Here is a 21,337-nt window from a genome sequence, read left to right on the forward strand (position 1 = left end):
TGTTTCGAGTCTAACTGACACTTTGTCAAAGCTTTGACAAATAGTCAGTTAGACTCGAAACATCAGCTCTTTTCTCTCCTTACAGATGCTGCCAGACCTACTGAGATTTTCCAGCATTTTCTCTTTTGGTTTCAGATTCCAGCATCCTCAGTAATTTGCTTTTATTAGGAAAATCGATGTTTCGGGCAAAAGCCCTTCATCAGGAATGAAAAGACACCAGGTTATAGTCAACCCCAGTCCAACATCAGCACCTCCACATCATGGCTTCCACTCAATGATCTGCTAATCCACAACTCTTATCTCTTGCCTTTTCCCCCACAACCATTAATTCTCATACTGATTAAAAATCAGTCTATCGTCGCCTTGATTACACTGAACAAACCAGCCTCGACTGTCCTCTGTGGTAAAGAATTCCACAGATCGACTAACCTCAAAAGAGAAACAAAATTATCCTCACCTCTGTCCTAAACGGATGACCCTTTAATCCAAAATTATGCCCACTGGTCTCAAAATCTCCTGCAGGGGAAGAGACCACTTTGTAAAATCCTCGATCGAGAGCCTTAAGAATTCTGCACGTTTCAATAATGTTGCAACTCAGCCTTCGAAAAACGATCCACTGAGTACAGTCCCAACCTACACAACTTCTCCTCATGAGACAGTTCCTTCATAACTGGTACCTCCCCTTCATCTATCCTGCCTGTTTCCTCCTCAGATAACCGCAATAACTCGGTCTGATTATATTTTGTATTTCTAAATGCTTTACTATTCCATCCTTTTTTTTAAATCAATTCTTTTTTGGGCGGCACGGTGGCACAGTGGTTAGCACTGCTGCCTCACAGCGCCAGAGACTCGGGTTCAATTCCCGACTCAGGCGACTGACTGTGTGGAGTTTGCACATTCTCCCTGTGTCTGCGTGGGTTTCCTCCGGGTGCTCCGGTTTCCTCCCACAGTCCAAAGATGTGCAGGTCAGGTGAATTGGCCATGCTAAATTGCCCGTAGTGTTAGGTAAAAGGGGTAAGTGCAGGGGAATGGGTGGGTTGCGCTTCGGCGGGTCGGTGTGGGCTTGTTGGGCCGACGGGCCTGTTTCCACACTGTAAGTAATATAATCTAATCTAATCTAACATTTTCCCATTGAGAAATGGTAAACTAATTGGCTTACCTGTTTCAATCCAAAATATCTGGACTCCTAACTCTGGCATCTCATGATTCCCAAATTTTACACACTGCGCCACGAGTGACTATGCATTAATTTGCCTCAGGTCCCTTACGTCTTACGTACACCCCCCTAAACTTACAACCACCTGATGAAGGAGCGGCGCTCTGAAAGCTCGTGCCTCCAAATAAACCTGTTGGACTATAACCTGATGTTGCGTGATTTTTAACTTTGTCCACCCCAGTCCAACACCGGCAACTCCACATCAATTACTCCCTAAACCTATTTGCCATTCCACGTCACTTTCCTTGTTTCAGCTGCTCCTCAGCCGTCTGATCTAAGATTTCCTTCTGCGACACTTGGTTTTGTGACCGTCTTGTGACATGCCATTAAGTTAAAGGCATGACCAAAGTGTAATTTGTTGGTGTCGCTTACGCAAAAAAAAATGTCAATCCTGAGATGCTGACTAAATGCCAGCAGCCTAGAATGTACACAAGATAAAAAAGACTTTTTGAAGAGATTGTTTTCTTCTACAACGTTCACGAAACCTTACCCGTTCAATTTGTAGTTCTTTACAACCCAAGGGAGTTGTGGAATTATAATAACAAAATGGTTATGAAAAGCCTGGAGTTCCGGAATGATTGACAGGCAGAAGCCATCGTTTGCTCAGCCAAGTTAGTTTTTCCTCTTCAGATGGTACTTCCACCGAAATATTTTGTAAGCCAAATCCTCGATGACAATTTGACCTCTCACCCAACAACCCTGGGTCTAGGGTGATCTATTTCACAGTTGAAGTAACGAGAATAGTTGGTGCATTGGCTGTTGAAAGCTTGTGGATTGCCAGCTTCAAGTGGGTGATGCCAGGGGTTTGCGGGCTTGGGCTTAATATTGTTTTGGTTACCTCCAGGTGGCAACATGCTCATCGAAGACTGGCCACGGGAATGGGGGAATAAGACAATAATGGAACTATCAGCAGCTGAGCATGGACAAATACCTTTTTTTGCTACTCTGACTGCCTCTCTGGCTAATCCCCATCGGTACAGATGAACCCATTCCCTCTCAGAGGCATTAAGCATGGAAGCAGATCCTTCAGTCCAACTAGCCCATGCCAATCATAATCCTAAACTAAACATATTCAAGAGGTGGCACTTGGCGATTGGGATCAAAGGTTATGGGGAGGAAGCAGGATTAGGTTATTGAGTCGGACGGTCAGCCATGATCAGGATGAACGGTGGAGTAGGTTGGAAGGGCTGAATGGCCTCTTCCTGCTCCAATCTTCTATGTTTGCATGCCTCTATGTAACCTAGTTGGCATGGTGGCTCAGTGGTTAGCACTGTTGCCTCACAGTGCCAGGAACCCAGATTCGGTTCCAGCCTCAGGTGACTGCGTGGAGTTTGCACATTCCCCCCCCTGTGTCTGCGTGGGTTTCCTCTGGGTGCTCTGGTTTCCTCCCACTGTCCAAAGATATGCAGGTTAGGGTGGATCGGCTGTGCTAAATTCCCATAATGTCCAGGAATGTGGAGGTTAGCTGCATTAGTCAGGGGTGAACGTAGAGTAATAGGGGAATGGGTCTGGGTGGGTTACACTTCAGAGGGTTGGTGTGGACTTGTTGGCCTGTTTCCACACTGTTGGGATTCTAGTCCCACATGCCTGCTCTGAGCCCATATCCCTCCAAATCTGTGCCATTCATGTACCTATCCAAATGTGTTTTGAACAAAATTCCATCTTATTTCCTAGTTGTCTTACACTTCTTTTTCTTGTAAGTCTGTGCGTGTGTCAACTTCCCTTTCTCAAGTGTCCCCCCTCTCTCTTTCTCTCTCTGCATTTCTTTGAGGGCTGTTTTGACCAGCTCAGAATACCAGTCACATAGTGCTCCAAGCCTGCTGCACTCTGCTATAATGCTCACACTCCTTATGTTCGGCTACAGGCAAGACCGAACCACACCTGCAAAAAGACACTGAAATGATGTTTCTCTGGTGTACCGCTGAGGGGTGACCAGGCTGTTCTCTGAGAAAATCTGTCAGGGGAACGGAAAAAAGAAACTGAAGAAAATCTCCAAAATTCTCAAGGAGAAAAACTTATACAGCAGAGATCAACCTCGCCTGGTCTGGATTCAAATCCAGTCGTGAAAATTAAAATGTTCTGTAGGATAACATCGTAGAATCACTATTGGCGTGGAAATAGGCCATTTGGCCCATCGAACTCAGCCCATTCCAATCCACTTCATAACAATTCCCCGTGCAAATACCCTCTTTTGTTTTGGGGATGAGGGGTGGTATTTCAAGAGTCACAAACCAAGAACTGTAAAACCCAAAAGGGGGAGTCTCACGGCAGTTATTACAGATCCACATTCAAAAGCGTCAGGTTTGTAACTGTCAGGTCTAATCGAGGAGGACAGCATCTGGAGAAGTTCAAGTGTCTGAAGAACAAATAAAAGCCCACAACGAACAAAAAACGAAATCTGAACCTGGCACATAATTCATTTCTTAATTGGTCATGAAAAGGCATCCTTATCCAAAGGCCCTTAAGTAACCCCACCTCTCCCTCCCTCCCTCCCAACACTGAACTTGACCATCAAGCCACAATGTGCATTCACAGCAGGCTCCGGACAGGGTTCCTTCAGCTATTTTTCTTCTGGAATACAGAACTCACTTTCTCCACTGGCACAAGGAACAAGGAATCATTATACGGAGGCAAACTGCTTTTCAGAAACTAGAAGGCAAGGAGAGAGGCGAGAGAGGAAAAGCAAATAACACCAGGCACTCAAGCCTACGGATTCTTAAAATCCCCAACGTGCTTTTACGAATCTGTTTAAAGACTTAAAACAGCAAACACAACATTTCTGCACTAAGTGTAATGATTCGGATGTCAGTCAAAAGTACAATAAACAAAGTTGAAGGCTTTAAATCTGCCAAGCTCCAGAAAATATTGGAGATTTAATGCAGAGGCACTGAGGCACCATTTATCACCACTATGGGACCCAGTGAAACCCATATCTGAAAAACGCTGTTGTGTACCGGCAGCCTCCCAAACTTCCAGATTTCTGTTGCTATGTATTTCTTTTACTTAGAAAAAACACCGTTGCTATGGTGCACTCATTGTGTTGTTACTCAACACGACTAAAACAACAGCGTTTGAGGAGGTAGCTGTTTCTCTGGGGTCAAATTAAAAGCTTGGAACATTAATAAAGGATCGCTCCTGATGAGCAGGCTGGGGAATTCCACAGGCTGGAACAGCAGGATTCCTGGAAGAGCCATGACGCTGGGATTCGAACAAACATCCCCCAACGATTACCGTCCCAAGGAGAAGGATGGTCGTGCGTACGAGTATATTACAAAAATAAACTGGAGTTATTCTTGCAAATTCCTATTCCTCCAGCAGCATCACTTTCTTGCTCGTCCATAGACTGAATGCTGGAGATACAATGAGTTTTAATTTCCCAGGTGTTCCCAGGAACATCGAAATCACAGAGTTTCCCTTCCCCATGCTGTACCTTCCCAGAGATTGAGTCTAATGAGGACTGTCAAAACTCATCAACTGGCCTGACTCCATCCATTCAAACAAACGATCACAAGTTTAATGTTTGTTCAAGTTCTTGTGACACCCAGCCACAGTTGAACCCAGGTAGTACCTGGGTTAAGATCGGTGAACTTTTGTTGCACACCCTCTCTAGTAATACCTTACTTCCTGAGAAAAGGCAGTTCAAACTGCTCACAATACTCCACGTCTAACCAAGTTCCTATATAAGTGAGGCCTGTACTGAAATCCTCTTGCAATAAAGGCTAACATCCATTAGCCTTCCCAACAGTTTGCTCCATTTTCATAGAATCGCTGCAGTGTGGAAGCCATTCAGCCCATCGAGTGCACACAGACTCCCTAAGGAGCATCCCTCCCCAGAACTAAATCTCAACCCTATCACTACAAGTCCCATGGCCAATCTACCTAACCTGCACATCTTTGAACTGTGGGAGAAAACCAGAACGTTTGGAGGAAACCCACATAGACGCAGGGAGAATATGTAAACTCCACACAGAGAGTCACCCAAGGCTGGAATCGAACCCGGGTCCCTGGCACTGTCAAGCAGCAGTGCTAACCACTGAGCCACCATGCCATCCATGTTAGACTTCAGTAATTTATCAACAAGAGCATTTAGATGTCTTCATACGTTTACACTTTCCAACTTATTACCACATAAGAAATACCCTGCAATTCTTTTTCCTACCGTAGTGTGTAACCTCTTATTTCTCCCCATCACATTGTATTTGCCATGTTCTAGCCCATTCACTGGATCCGATCAAATCCTCAGAGCTGCTTCACATCTTCGTCACCAACACACAATCCCTCATAGCCTTTAACCAATCCCAAATTTGGAAATATTACATTTGGTTCCTACTGTCAAATCATTAATATAAAATGTGAACAGCTGGGACTAAGTACTGATCCTTGTGGCACCCCACTAGCCTCAGCCTGACAATGCGAGAATCTGTACCCACTGCTCCTTGTTGGTTAATTGTTAATCCACACTAGAGTGTTACCGCTTGCCCCATGTGCTTCAAGCATTCTAACCAGCCTATGGTGAATTTAATCAAAAGCCTTCTTCAAATCTAATTATACTACATCCATCAATACTCTTTTGTTAATGAGATCTTCCCTCCAACAGCTCATAAGTACAATTTCCCATTCACAAACCCATGCTATGCCCGAGCAGATCATGATCAACAAAGTACCCATTTATCTCACTGTAGTGATTGGAACCAGGTGGACCTTGGTGACTACGAGATCCTTGATTAGGGTTGTTAACCTGGGCCGATCAGGGAGCCCTGGCCGACCGGTATTACCGAAGGATCTGGCGGTGGAAACGGAATTAAAAATTGAGAGAGAAAAAAATAAAAGCAAGCATGTCAGAGAAGCTGTCATTCAGAGAGTCGGCTCTGAGGGAGCTGGATCAGTCTCAAAGACTTTCCATGTGTTAATAAAGTGCGACTTGGTAACAGGATATTGGTCACTGAAGTTATTTCAGTTATGACCATGTGAGGAGCAGTGAATACCAGTCCTCTTTTTAACGCCCATGGTTGTCTGTGACAAAGGTGTTTAATTCTATCCAACTTGCAGATAGATCACGGCAATTAAAATGCTGCGCTGGTTGTTATGATCCCAGACGAGACTGCCAAATTATGTCGCAATCTGATTATGGAGCAATAACCTTTATTTATTAAAGTAGTCAAAAGGTGAGAGCCATGGGACTTACTAAGGTAATACAACCATAAGATTCCAAAACAAGGGCGGAGGTTGCTGGAGGTGCTTGGCTGGTTTGGCAGCGTCTGTGGGGAGAGGTCGGGGTTCACGTTTCGGGTCCAGTGGAAAAAGAAATTACCAAGGGATCCCTCCCCTTCACTTTTTCAATCACCAGCATTGCCCACGATGAGCTTGGGCACTGCTGGTCACTGGCTACTCTGGTGCTTTTTCCTTCCTGGTGGTGGAATATGAATAAGGTTTTTCTGCATTCAATGTTTCTTCACTGCGTCTTGCGCCGACACGCACACAACTTGGCGCTGGGGGGGAAATAAGCACTACTGCTGTTTGGCAGTAGTGTGGGGGAATCTTTTTTTTAAAAAAAAAGAAAAAAATGAAATTGAAAAAAATCTACATAACCAGGGGATTTAAAATCACCTCAGTTCAGGAAACTGACTCTGAGTTGCCATTTCTCTATTCCCCAATATAAAGCCAGACTTTGTCTGTTTTAGCCAAATATTTCATTTACGGAAGATCTCCAGCCCATTTCTGTGTTTTTGTTTGCCGTGTTGCACTCATATTCCATTCTCCCTTCCTTTATCAGTTTCTTGGTCCTTCTTTGTTGTAATCTATAAGCCTCCTACGCCTCAGAATTACTGCAAATCACTGGCAACTTTATAGGTCTTTCTTTAAAATCTTAAACAGCCTTGAGCTTGATTTGTTAACCACAATTGACTGACCTCGAGTTTATTTAAAACTTGAAAGGATGTGTATTTGTAAGCTTATAGTGAAGGATAGCTGTAAGTCAAGTAAAAGTTCTTCAAAAATAATCTATTGCCTCCATACAGTCATGCCTTTTAATGTATTTCCCAATCCAGCTCAGTCGAATAGTACCTCACAGAATCCCCTAGAGTATGGAAGCTGGCCATTTGGCCCATCGAGTCCACACTGACCCTCCAAAGCCAGTGTGCTGTGCACAAGTAAACAAAGGATAACTTGGTGACAGGATACTGGTCTCTATGCAGTTGTTTTATTCATCCTTTTTAATAGATTTTAGCATTTCCGCTGCTTTGATGTAAGGTTAACCAGTGTGGAGTTAACACACCTAGATTTTTCTTTTAAATAGCAGTGATATTTGCAAACATCCAATCCACAAGTATTATTCACTGCATGGATTATCTCTATACCCGCCTCCTTCAACAATCTATGATGCAGACTGGGAATTTCAACGATATGAATTTCCCCAGTACAACCTTCATTCTAATGTCAATTTCCTTCACCTCCTCATCTTGCCTTGCTACTTTGATCTCTAGTTCTGTAAGGTTTCTTCCATCTTAGATGACACACAATTCCTAAGGTGTGTGGAAACAGGCCATTCGGCCCAACATGTCCACACCAACCCTCCGAAGAGTAACCCACCCAGACCCCATTTACCCCTGACTAATGCGCCTAATCCACCCATCCCTGCACACTATGGGCAATTTAGCACGGCCAATCCATCTAACCCGCAAGTCTTTGGACTGTGGGAGGAAACCGGAGCACCTGGAGGAAACCCACATGGACACGAGGAGAATGTGCAAACTCCACACAGACAGTCGCCTGAGGCGGGAATCGAACTGGGGTCCCTGGCGCTGCGAGACAGCAGTGCTAACCACTGAGCCACAATGCTGCCTCAGTGAAAACAGAAACAAAGTCATCATTTAGCTTTCTTGATGTTTCTCTATTCCCCAACATAAATCCTGACTTTGTCTGTTTTAGCCAAATATTTCATTTATATCTACGGAAGAAGACTTCCAGCTCATCCATTTCTGTGTTTTTGTTTGCCGTGTTGCATTCATATTCCATTCTCCCTTTCTTTATCAGTTTCTTGGTCCTTCTATGTTATAATCTATAAGCCTCCTATGCCTCAGAATTACTGCAATCGCTGGCAGCTTTATAGGCCTTTTTTTAAAATCTTAAACAATCTTGAGCTTCCTTTATTAACCACAGTCGACTGACCTTGAGGTTTTTTTAAAACTTGAAAGGATGTGTATTTGTAAGCTTATAGTGAAGGATAGCTGTAAGTCAAGTAATAATTCTTTTAAAATTATCTATTGTCTCCGTACAGTCATGCCTTTTAATGTATTTCCCAATCCAGCTCAGCCGAATGGTACCTCATAGATTCCCCTATAATGTGGAAGCTGGCCATTTGGCCCATCAAATCCACACTGACCCTTCGAAGAGCATCCTACCTAGAGCTAACACCAACTCTAACCCTGCATTTGCCACAGCTAATCCACCTACACTAGAAGGGGAGGGCGGCAGATGCTGGAGATCAGAGTCGAAAAGTGTGGTGCTGGAAAAGCACAGCAAGTCAGGCAGCATCCAAGGAGCAGGAGAGTCAACGTTTTGTGAATCAGCCCTTCTTCAGGAATGGGGGGGTGGGGGGGGGCGGGCGGGTCTGAGATAAATAGGAGGGTGGGGGGTGGGGGTGACGTAACCGGGAAGGCGATAAGTTGATGCACTTGGGACACCCACACCAAACACCCCCACCTCCCTGTGGCCAACCAATTCAACTCCCCTTCCCACTCAGCCAAGGACTTGCAAGTCCTGGGCCTCCTCCACTGCCAAATCCAAGCCACCCGATGCCTGGGGGAAGAAGACATCTTCCGTCTTGGGAGTCTCCAACCACGAGGCATCAACATCAATGTCACCAGTTTTCTCATCTCCCCACCCTCCATCTCATCCCAGATCCAATCCTCCAACTCGACACCATCCTCTTGATCTGTCCTACATGTCTCTCTTCCTCCCCAACTCTCTGCTCCACCCTCCCCCCACCCCAATCGATCACCATCACCTCCCTCCTGCATCTACCTATCGTCTTCCCAGCTACCTCACCCCCATCCATACCCTCCTATTTATTTCTCAGCTCCCTTCCCCCGCCCCCACATTCCTGAAGCAGGGCTTATGCCCGAAATCTTGATCCTCCTGCTCCTCGGATAGTGCCTGTGCTTTTCCAGGGCCACACTTTTCGACACTGATCCACAAGGACAGCACATCCCAACCTACTTAATTTCCCCGATTCAAATTTTCTCCTCATTTTCAAACAATGTAAATTTCCATCACATTGTAGTCACTCATCCCTAAAGGTTCTTCAACAGTAAGATTGTACATTAGCCCTTTTCTTCATTCGATAATACTAGTTCTGACATAACATGTCTGCAACATGCTGCTCTAGAAAGTCATCTGTAGGAACTCATCCTCATAGCTTTGCTGCTCAATTGGTTTACCCAGTCTACATACAGATCGAAGGAGTGAAATAAACTCGGGTCTTTCTCTATCATGCAGTCACAGAAGGAGGAGAGTATGGTATTTTAAGATTAGATTCCCTACAGTATGGAAACAGGCCCTTCAGACCAACAGGTCCACACTGACCCTCCAAAGAGTAAACCATCCTCTATATTTACCCCTGATTAATACACCTAACGTCATGAGCAATTTAGCATGGGCAATTCACCTGACCTGCACATCTTTGGATTGTGGGAGGAAACTAGAGTACCCAGAGGAAATCCACGCAGACACAGGGAGAATGTGTAAACTCCACACAGACAGTCAGCCATGATCTGTTCTGTGCTTCTAAGGTTCCCAGGGCCATGGTGGACGATATACCTTATCGAAGACCAACAGAGAGTGGCAATGCAAGCTCCAAGACAAACTGGAAGCCTTAGCGGGAATATTTCAGGTGCTGTACCTTGTCGGTGAAACCATTCCAACGAACTCCCAGCTGATGTGCTTTCAGGTCCCACCTTTCTAACAGAGGCCCATTGGGAATTCACAGATTAGCAGGAAATGGAGTGGGGGGGGGGGGGGGGGCTTACTTTTGGTGACTGGAGAAGTGCACACTAACTGGGGGGGCTTTGAGGTGGTAGCTTTAATTGCAGAAAATGGCGGCACAGTGGCTCAGTGACTAGCACAGCACCAGTGACCCGGGTTCAATTCCACCCTCGGGTGACTGTTTGTGTGGAGTTTGCACATTCTCCTCGTGTCTGCGTGGGTTTCCTCTAGGTGCACCAGTTACCTCCCACACTCCAAAGGTGAGCAGACTAAGATGGATCAGCCTTGCTAAATTGCTCACAGTGTCCAAGGACATGGAGGTTAGGTGGGCTAGCCATGGGAAATGTGGGATTAGGGGGATAGGGTAGAGGGGTGCATCTGGGTGGGATGCTCTTTGGAGGGTCGGTGTGGACTCGATGGGCTGACTGGCCTGCTTCCATTCTGTAAGGATTCAATGCAAATATGCAAAAGATTTATCTGTGTTGTATCTTCTTCCTTCGGAACACTGATGCACAGGACTACACCCTCCCGTAACAGAGGGCCAAGACGACTGGAGCTTAACCCATATGTCCTCCTTTCACACTGTAGTGAGATTCTAGTGCAAGGGCTTAGAATACAAACCCTTGAATTTCCAGTCTCACCAACTTGGCTAATCCCCTTACTGCGAAACCTCATGGGAGGAACTGAGGCAGACAGTCAGAAGAAGCCACAGCAGATGACTCAGGTGCTAAAGTCCTCACGTGTCAATTGTTTTGGCTCCAAAACCAAAATCCCAGTGCTCAAGAACTATTCCCCCCTGCCACAAGGGACAATACATGAAAAGAACAAAAAAAAATTGAGCAGATCAGGGATTGAAGATTTCTCCGGAGGAGCCAGCAAGAATTAGTTAATTGGATATCAATTAAGCTCAAGTCAGAGAGTGTTCACTCAGGATTCAATCAGGCAGCTAAGGTAGATGCTCTTACCCACCAGTATTTTTTTAAAAAAGTCTTGCGAACCATTGTAGATTTGCTGACAGTGGTACTCTTTAGAGTGGGGGAGGACGAAGAAATTTAGAAATAAATTAGCATGGAGGTCCAAGCAGTTTGGCAGTCTTGATAGTGGATAACTCTGCAATTCTGGATGTGTTATGTCTCAGGCTGTTGAGGGAGGCAAGGAAGAAGTTAAGGGCCCATGGTGTTAGAGGCAAGGTGCTAGCATAGATAGAAGCCTGGTTGTCTGACTGACAGCAGATAAAAAGGTCTTTCTCAGGATGGCAGCCGGTGAGGACTGGTATTCTACAAGGCTCAGTGGTGGGACCACAACTTTTCACTTTAAACATTAACGATCTAGATGAAGGAACTGAGGGCATTCTGGCTACGTTTGTAGATGATACAAAGATAGACAGAGTGACAAGTAGCATTGAGGTGGCAGGGAGGATTTGGACAGGTTAGGAGAGTGGACAAAGAAGTCGCAGATGGAGTACAATGTGGGAAAGTGTGAGCTCATGCATTTGGGAAAAAGAACACAGGCATGGACTATGTTCTAAATGAGGAGAAAATTCAGAAGTCTGAAGTGTAAAGAGACTTGGGAGTTCTACTCCAGGATTCTCTCAAAGTAAACTTGCAGGTTGAGTCAGTAGTTAGGAAGGCAAATGCAATGTTCTCATTTATTTTTAGGGGACTTAAATGTAAAAGCAGGAGTGTACTTCTGAGGCTCTGTCAAGCTCTGATCAGGCCACATTTGGAGTATTGTGTCCAGTTTTGGGTCCCATTTCTCAGGAAGGATGTACTGGCCCTGGAGCAGGGTCAGAGGAGGTTCACGAGAATGGTCTCAGGAATGAAAAGCTTAACACATGAGGAACATTTGAGGACTCTGGGTCTAGACTTGATGGTGATTAGAAAATTGAATTGAAACATACAGCATACTAAATGGCCTGGACAGAGTAGATGTTGGGAAGATGTTTCCATTGGTTGGAGAGACCCAAAGGCACAGCCTTAGAGTAAAGGGAAGACCTTTTAGAATGGAGATAAGGAGAAACTTCTTCAGCCAGAGAGTGGGGAATCTGTAGAATTCAATGCCACAGAATGCTGTGGAGGGCAGGTCATTGAATGTATTTAAGACTGAGATTGATAGGTTCTTCATTGTGATGGCAATCAAGGGTTATGGGGAGACAGTGAGAGAACGGGGTTGAGAAACTTATAAGTAGAAATTGAGGACTGCAGATGCAGGAGATCAGATCTCCAGGTGTCGGGTGGTAATGGTCTGGCATTGGAGGAGGCCCAGGACCTGCATGTCCTTGACAGATGGGAGGGGGAGCTAAAGTGAGAATGCCTCATTTTCCACCTTGGGTCCCTGCAACCACACAGGATCAATGTGGATTTCAACAATTTCCTCTTTTGCCCTCCCCCCCACATTACCCCAGTCCCAAGCCTCCAACTCAGTACTGCCCTCTTGAACTGTCCATCACCTTTCCCATCTATCCACTCCTCCCTCCTCTCCGGCTTATCATCTCCTCTCCCACCTTCGTCTACCTATTGTGTTCTCTGCTACCTTCCTCCTATCCCCACCCCCTTCCCATTTATCTCTCAGCCCCCAGCCCACAAGCCTCATTCCTAATGAAGGGATAATGCCCGAAACATCGATTCTCCTGCTCCTCAGATGCTGCCTGACCTGCTGCGCTTTTCCAGCAACACATTTTCAGCTCTGATCTCCAGCATCTGCAGTACTCACTTTCTCCTCCACAGAAATTGCTGGAAAAAGCTCAGCAAGTCTGACAGCATCTGTGAAGAGAAATCAAAGTTAACATTTCAGGTCTAGTAATCCTTCCTTAGAACTGGACCCAAATGTTAACTCTGATGATTTTTCTTCACAGGTGCTGCCAGACCTGCTCAGCTTTTTCTAGCAATTTTGATTTTGGTTTCCGATTTATACAGCATCTGTAGTTCTTTCGGTTTTTATTTAGTCATTTTTAGATCCTGTCTGAGCACAAGCAAGAGATCCAGACCCTCAATATAAATTGGCATATTGGATCCAAAATTGGCTCAAAGGTAGGAAGCAAAGGATGATGGTCAAGACAGGTTTGTGTTGGCGAGTTTTGAGAAGATCTGTCGTTCAGATTGAGGTTCTGGATGTAGGTTTGCTTGTTGAGCTAGGAGGTTCATTCCCAGATGTTTCATCACCTTATCAGGTAACATCTTCAGTGGGCCTCAGGCAAAGCAGTGTACATGATTCCTGTTTTCTATTTATATGTTTGGGTTTCTTTGGGTTGGTCATGTCATTTCCTGTGGTGATGTCACTTCCTGTTATTTTTCTCAGGGGGTGGTAGACCCCATCTACCACCCAAACATATAAATAGAAAGCAGGAATCATATACACTGCTTCACCTGAGGCCCACTAAAGATGTTACCTAGTAGAAACGTCTGGAAATGAACCTTCCAGCTCAGCGAGCAAACCTATATCCACGTGTATGTGTGAATAGAAACCTGTTTGCAGTGGGTTCTGTAAGGCTCAGCACTGCAGCCCTTGCAGTTTGTGATGGACATTCATGATTTGGACTTAAATGTGTGACAAAGATGGACGTGGATGGTAAAAATAAAAATTGGTAGGATGGTAAATAGGAGTGAGGGGGGATAGCAATGAACTGCAGGAGGATATTAACAGATTGGTCAGACAGGTAGAGCAACAGCAAATGAAATTCAACCCAAAAAACTGTGAGTTAGTGCACTTGGGAAGGACCAACAAAGCAAGCGATTACACTGTGCATTGTAGGACCCTAGAAAGTTCTGAAAATCCGAAGGTTTGTGTGCCCACAAATTCCAGGAGGTAATAGGACAGGTGGATGAGCTGGTAAAGGCAGCTTGTTTTTAAAAGCGAAACATAGAACAAAAAGGGTGGGGAGGTTATTGCTGGAACTTCGAGTTGAGAGTGTGATGCTAGAAAAGCCCAGCAGGTCAGGCAGCATCTGAGGAGCTGGAGAATCGACGTTTTGGGCAAAAGCCCTTTATCTTGAATGACCTGGAACTGTATAAAACACTGATTAGGTCACAGCTGGAGAAGTATGCAGCTATTGCCATCCATTTAAAGGAAGGATGTTGCCATAAAGTATACACAGTACAGACTTACCAGGGTGCTACCCAGGCTGGAGGGTCTGAACTATGAAAAAAGATTGGATAAAGTCTTGGGTTGTTTGCCTTGAAGCAGTAACAGCTGACAGGGGACCTGATAGAAAATGCACAAAATTATGAGGGGCAGCATAAAGTGGATAAGGTAGCTTTTTCCCCCCACCATTAGCGAGTAGTCAATAATCAAGGGGTAGAGACTTAAGGTAAGATCTAAGGTTAGGAGAGTGAAGGAGACATTTTTCACACTGAGGGTGGGGAGAGTCTAGGTCTCGCCGTCTGAAATAATGGTTGAGACAGAAAGTTCAGTAAGTTGCTCAATTAAAGTTACACATTCCCGTGCATGTCACAACCTCCAGGATTATGGACCAAAAGCAGGAAAATGGGATGAATGTGGTCAGATATTTGTTGACTGACGATGGGTCAAACAGTCTCTGTATTACAAACATCTGGAAGTCTGAATAATTGAGAATGGTTCTCAGTTATAAAGGGACATTGATTGTAACTGATGAAAATCCACTGGAAAGGAACTTCAGCAGTTACTGATGGAATAAAGGAACAAGTAAACCCTTCTTGAAGTGCCAGAGACACTTAATTTTACTTAATCTTAATGTGTTTTGACAGGATCCAATTTTGAACAAAAGTGAAAGAAATAACACAACCCAAGTGCTCTCTTGTTTGAGCACAATCCATCATTTGAGCAGGGTAGTCTCCAACCCAGCCACACCAAGCATGTACCCTTACGTAGTCTCTACTGCTGCCTCACAGCGCCAGGGGCCAGGGTTGGATTCCCTATCTGTGTGGAGTTTGCACATTCTCCCTCTGTCTGCATGGGAAACCCTGTGCATTTCCTCCAGATGCTCCAGTTTCCTCCCACAGTCCAAAGACGTGCAGGTTAGGGTGGATTGGCCATGCTAAATTGCGGTCAGTGTCCAAGGATATGCAGGCTAGGTGAGTTAGCCATGAGAAATGTGGGGTTACAGGGATAGGATAGGGAAGTGGTTCTGGGTAGGATGGCCTTCAGAGGGTTGGTGCAGACTTGATGGGCCAGATGGCCTGCTTCTACACTACAGATTCATTCAATCTATTCTGCATTCCTGGTTCAATTGTTCGGACATAGTTTGCAACCCAATGTCATAATATTCAAGAGGGAAAGGCTATCTTTCCCAACCATGTTATTCCTTTAAGACATTTTGATCCTAACTTTTCATCTCTTGTATTAAAATAAGACAGTCAGATATAGGAGTAGAATTAGGCCATTCTGCCCATCGAGTCTGCTTCGCCATTCGATCATGCTGTTTCTCAACCCCATTCTTCTGCCTTCTGCCTGTAACCCTTGATCCCCTCACTGATCAAGAACCTATCTACCTCCGTCTTAAACACATTCAATAACTTGGCTTCCACAGCCCTCTGCAGCAATGTGTTCCACAGATTCACCACCCTCTGGCTGAAGAGATCCTTCCTCATCACAGCTCTTAAGCATTGACCTTTCACTCGAAGGCAGTGTCCCTGGGCCCTTGTCTCTTCTACTCATGGAAACATCTTCTGCATGTTCACTCTATCGAGGCCTCTCGGTATTCTGTAAGTTTCAATCAATTCCCCCCCTCATCCTTCCAAATGCTTGAGTACAGACCCCAGAGTCCTCAACCACTCCTCATACGGCAAGCCCTTCATCCTCAGCAGCGTTTTTGTAAACCTCCTCTGGACCCCAACATTACACAATAGTGAAACTTGCACCAAGTAAATTATTTGATAACTCCACCAACGAAGTCCCTCAATCTGTCCAACCTAATGTAGCACGGTGGCTCAGTGGTTAGCACTGCTGCCTCATAGCAGCAGGGACCCGGGTTTGACTCCAGCCTCGGGCATTTATCCGTGTGGAGTTTGCACGTTTCCCATTGTCTGCATGGGTTTGCTCCGGTTTCCTCCCACAGTCCAAAGATGTACAGGTTAGGGTGGATTGGCCATGCTAAATTGCCCACAATGCCTGGTGATGTGCAGGGTAGGTGGGTCAGCCATGGGAAATGCAGGGTTTATAGGGTAGGGAGGTGGATCTGGGTGGGATGACCTTTGGAGGGTCCAGTATGGACTCAATGGGCCGTACGATCTGCTTCCACCCTGTAGGGATTCTAATTTTCAATTCTCCATTTGCTGAGACCACGAGAGAGAATCAGGAATTCGCAAGGGGCAATGATTTCTTACGTGAAATTTTCTTGACAAGTGTCCTTTTGATCAGTCCGTCAATAAATCTTACGATTTTTAACCCAATAAAACAACAGACTGAACATCAGTGGCAGGGTGCCTGAGAATTGCGAATGAGCAACAATTTTGAACAGTGGAGGCAGGATCCTCAAAATACCTCAAGCCATGGAAAGTTACACCTTTGCTGTAAATCATTTTGGCTGATTCCATCTGTTCTGTCACAGGGGCAGCAGTGTTTTGAACATTTTTTTGTAACTTGCACTTTAAAAATCACAGCTTCCAACATCATTCTCACAAATCCAAACACCGGACAAACCAACTTTCACAGATTGGTTGTTCTCGTGGTTACTGGCTGGGTCTCTGAATAATCTTTATCTCCATGGGAAAGAACTAACTTTTAAGAAAAAAAAAAGCGACTCACCTTTAACGAACGGAGCCAAACCATCCACGTTTCAGAAAAGAAACTCAACTGGATGCATCCAATGGTCACACATCTGGGTCTAGTGTGTTACAATTTATGGAGGAAGTCAAAGTTGCTGTGGTAACTCACACATTGTAGTCTGGAGCTATGAATAGTGCTGGCAGAGATTCCAAAGCTCCTTCAACACTTAGTGGACCAGGAATCCCTCCCACTCTCACTGCCTGTCATCGCTACATGCTGGAAGGATTGGCAGGTTGATGCTTTAACCTAGAGCTTCTGATTGAGGCTGAACCACTGCTCGCCACACCACCATATCCCTTGAGATCTAGTGTGTAACTTGTAATTCAGTTCAAATTTTGCAAGTAAGTGACTGGTCTGTTTCCGGTTTAACAGAAGCAAGAATTATTTCAGCACAATTCTTTACAACAAATTTAACAGTATATTTCTGAAGACTGAAGGGTGTGCTGGGGAATGGGACTGCTCTATATAATAAGAACTCTTATTTGAATAGTGCCTTCGATGTTATCAAAACTTAAAGTCTTTCATGGATGTGCTCTTAAAGCAGAGCAGTAGACGGTAGGACTGGTGACTAATCACTTGTTATAAAATAAAGTCACCACAGTCCTGCTGCAGCACAGGGCTGTTCTCTCATGAAAGAGAGATGACTGATGGTGGTTTATCCTGAGGGTCACCACATCACAGGTAAGGGAAGAGCTCACGGAAACCTCAGCCAGTGAAGGAACTGAACCCACACTGCCGGCATCACAAGCCACCCATTCAGCCAACTGAGCAAACCGACACCTTTGTTTAAGAAACAAAAAAGTGAGTTTTGAACAAGATTATGAAAGGAGGAAAGGGCGCACAGTGGGAGAAGATAGTTTCAGAATTCCAGAGTTTAGGACTTAAGACAATTCCAGTTATGGTCACTAACAATGCAAGGTCAAAAATCACACAACACCTGGTTATAATCCAATGGGTTTATTTGAAAAACGAGTTTTCAGGTGCTAATGAGAGAGGAAGAACTTAGACACAGAATTAGACACAGATCTTAGTCTCTCACCAACACCTGACAAAGGAGCAGTGCTCCAAAAGCTTGCTATTTCAAATAAACACATCGGACTATAACCCAGTATCGTGTGACTTTTGACCTCGTCCAATTCAGTCTCACATTGGCACCTCTTCATCAGGACTAACAACGCAGTGAGGGAAGCGCAGGAGAGTGGAGTCGAGATCCTAGCCCAATCTCCATTTACTGAATTTCACCCAAATCCACAAGTGTTATTCTGTTCACAGAAGCCCCACAGTGTGGAAGTAGGCCGTTCTGCCTATCGATTCCACACCCCCGAAAAGCATCCAACCCAAGCCTGTCACCCTGTTATGTGGGAAACAGGGAAATAAAATTCCATGAGCCATTTCGAGGATAACCTAAGTATGTGGGCCAACTACAGGGTGCTATGTCAACGGAATGAATGTAGTTGAGCATCTCAAAAATGTTCTCAAAGACTGTCACACAATTACTGATATAAACGATAAGGATGGTGATCAGGGACTTCATGTCTCAATCCTATTCTTGGTGAGGGACCGTCATCTTGTTGAATCAAATCACTATCGAACTCGACACAAGAATGCAGACTCAAGGTCACACAATGATCTGTGGTGTCACATTCTTTCATCAGCAAAAGTTTTAACAGCTTATGTGACTGATGCAGTCTTTGCAATATTTGGGTCTCAATGCAAAGGATTTTTTTTTGCCCATCATACTCTGTACTCACAAATCCATCTTTATAAACACTTTCAGATGTTTGCCTGCAGGAAATATAGTCAGAAAGCTCTCTCTCTCTCTCTCTCTGTCAGGGGCCTTAGGTTTCCAACAGAGGAGAGAGAGGAACTGGGACTGAAAGTGGATAAGTGGATAATTCTTTGCATGTGAATGGAACTCCTTGCTGTACTGTCACAATTTACAAACAAAAAAAGTTATTTACTTACATTTTTGTGTCTTTCCACCTCGTTTGCTGCACTGTGTCTCACTTGTTTGTGAAAATTGTACACATCTAAACCCCTCACTTATTGTTGCAGATCTACTGAAACATTTTTTTGTGAAATCAAGGCCCCAGTGTTAAGTGAATTAAATGGAAAACAGTGGATGCTGGAAGTTGGCATCAAATTGCTAGAGAAACTCAGCAAGTCACACAGCATCAGAGAGTCATAGGGTGTAGAGCACGGAAACAGACCATTTGGTCCAACTTGTCCGTGCCGACCAGATATCCTAAACTAATCTAGTCCCATTTGCCTGCATTTGCCCCAAATCCCTCTAAACCCTCCCTATTCATATACGCATACAGAAGCCTTTTAAATGTTGTAATTGTACCAGCCTCCACCACTTCCTCTGGCAGCTCATTCCATACACACATCACCCTCTGCATGAAAAAGCTGCCCCTTAGGTCTCTTTTATACCTTTCCCCTCTCACCCTAAACCAATGCCCTCTAGTTCAGGACTCCCACAAGCCGGGAAAAAGACCTTGTCTATTTACCCAACCATGCCCCTCATGATTTTATAAACCTCTATAAGGTCACCCCTCAGCCTCCGACACGCCAGGGAAAATAGCCCCCAGCCCATTTAGCCTCTCCATACAGCTCAAACCCTCCAACCCGGGCATCAGCCTTGCAAATCTTTTCTGAACCCTTTCTGGGTTAACATTTCAATCCCAGTGACCCTTCCTCAGACCGGTTTCTCTCTCCACAGATTGCTGCCAGACCTGCAAAGTTTCTCCACTAATTCTTGTTTCTGTCCCCAATTTCAGAGGCTATGGAAGAGTCACTGAGGGAGTTCGACCTGGCATATACATCCACCAACCAATTACCTGCTGAGATGGCCTTGTCAGTTTGACAATTGGGGAGGGGGGCTAGCTCATTTAGCTGGACAGCTGGTTTGCGATGCCAACTATGTGGCTTCAATTTGTGGGCGGCATGGTGGCACAGTGGTTAGCACTGCTGCCTCACAGTGCCAGAGACCCGGGTTCAATTCCCGCCTCAGGCGACTGACTGTGTGGAGTTTGCACGTTCTCCCTGTGTCTGCGTGGGTTTCCTCCGGGTGCTCCGGTTTCCTCCCACAGTCCAAAGATGTGCAGGTCAGGTGAATTGGCCATGCTAAAATTGCCCGCAGTGTTAGGTAAGGGGTAAATGTAGGGGTCTGGGTGGGTTACGCTTCGGCGGGTCGGTGTGGACTTGTTGAGCCGAAGGGCCTGTTTCCACACTGTAATGTAATCTAATCTAATCTAATCTAATAATCTAATCTAATTTATATCTCCACAGGGTCACCATGAAGAGCACCTTTGTGACCTTGCCTGAGATGTGGTGACCTTCAGATTACAATCGCCACTCATTCTCTCTCATGAGATGGCAGCCAGACAGTCCTTCCTTCACATTCCCTCTTTGTGAAATCTCCTATGCAACATTAACTGCCAGGTTTCACACATCAACAACCATGGCAATATTTCTCAAGTACTTCATGTGCGGTCTGGCGTTTTTAGACAACTTGAGGTCATGAAGTTATTTAAATCCCAGTTACTTTCCTCTTTTCTTTCAACGCAGTCACATTTCTTTCCTGTCATACGCAGTCCTCTGCTAAAGATCACCAGAGCGAGAGGCCATCACGCACAACACCCACACATCAGCAACAAAATAGTGATGTTTCTTAAAAGGCTACACTGCTCTCCTGACATTCCCCTCGAAGCCAGCCCTTAGACACCGCTGGAAATTTGACTGTTTTGTGCTGTCACACCTCAGAGGGAGTAAATTTCTCTCCTGAATTGCAACCCGTGAGAGTCTGTTCCTGTTGGACCGTTCATTACACAATGCTGTATCAGCTCCAACCAGGATGTGAACTCTGCCAATCAGGCTTCAATCATAGAATCCCTACAGTGTGGAAAAAGGCCCCTCAGCCCAACAAGTCCACATCATAACTCTGAAGAGTAATCCACACAGTCCATTCCCCTACCCTATTACTCTTAACTTTTACCCCTGATGCACCTAACCTATATATCCCTGAACACCATGGGCAATTTAGCATGGCCAATTCACCCTAACCTGCGCATCTTTGGATTGTGGGAGGAAACCAGAGCACACCCAGGCATACACGGTGAGAATGTGCAAACTCCACACAGACAATTGCCCGAGATGGGAATCAAACCAGAGTCCCTGGTGCTGTGAGGCAGCAGTGCTAACCGCTGAGCCACTGTGCTGCCCAAAGGCACACAGTTATCTCTGACTAGTCACTCTTTTAGGACTGTGGGACTCAGCAGTTTAGCTGGGGTGTGCACACACTCTGGAGACTGTCTGTTGTTGGTTGAGTCGAGCAGGAGAGGCCAGAATACAGTGTGATTAACCCTTTTCTCATTGTACTTGGGGGCTGGTCGG

At 45.2% G+C, this 21,337-nt stretch overlaps 1 protein-coding gene across 4 annotated transcripts in view; it reads right to left on the minus strand.

The window, feature by feature from the left end:
* The window catches only part of LOC122556804 (dihydropyrimidinase-related protein 3-like), a 270,164-nt gene that overhangs the window by 118,325 nt on the left and 130,502 nt on the right, over positions 1-21,337 (minus strand). The window lies entirely within an intron of this gene.

The sequence above is a fragment of the Chiloscyllium plagiosum genome, unplaced genomic scaffold (genome assembly GCF_037043375.1).
Source record: "Chiloscyllium plagiosum isolate Xiang-an unplaced genomic scaffold, Cpla_swu_hap1 HiC_scaffold_16, whole genome shotgun sequence".
NCBI classification, from domain to species: Eukaryota; Metazoa; Chordata; class Chondrichthyes; order Orectolobiformes; family Hemiscylliidae; genus Chiloscyllium; species Chiloscyllium plagiosum.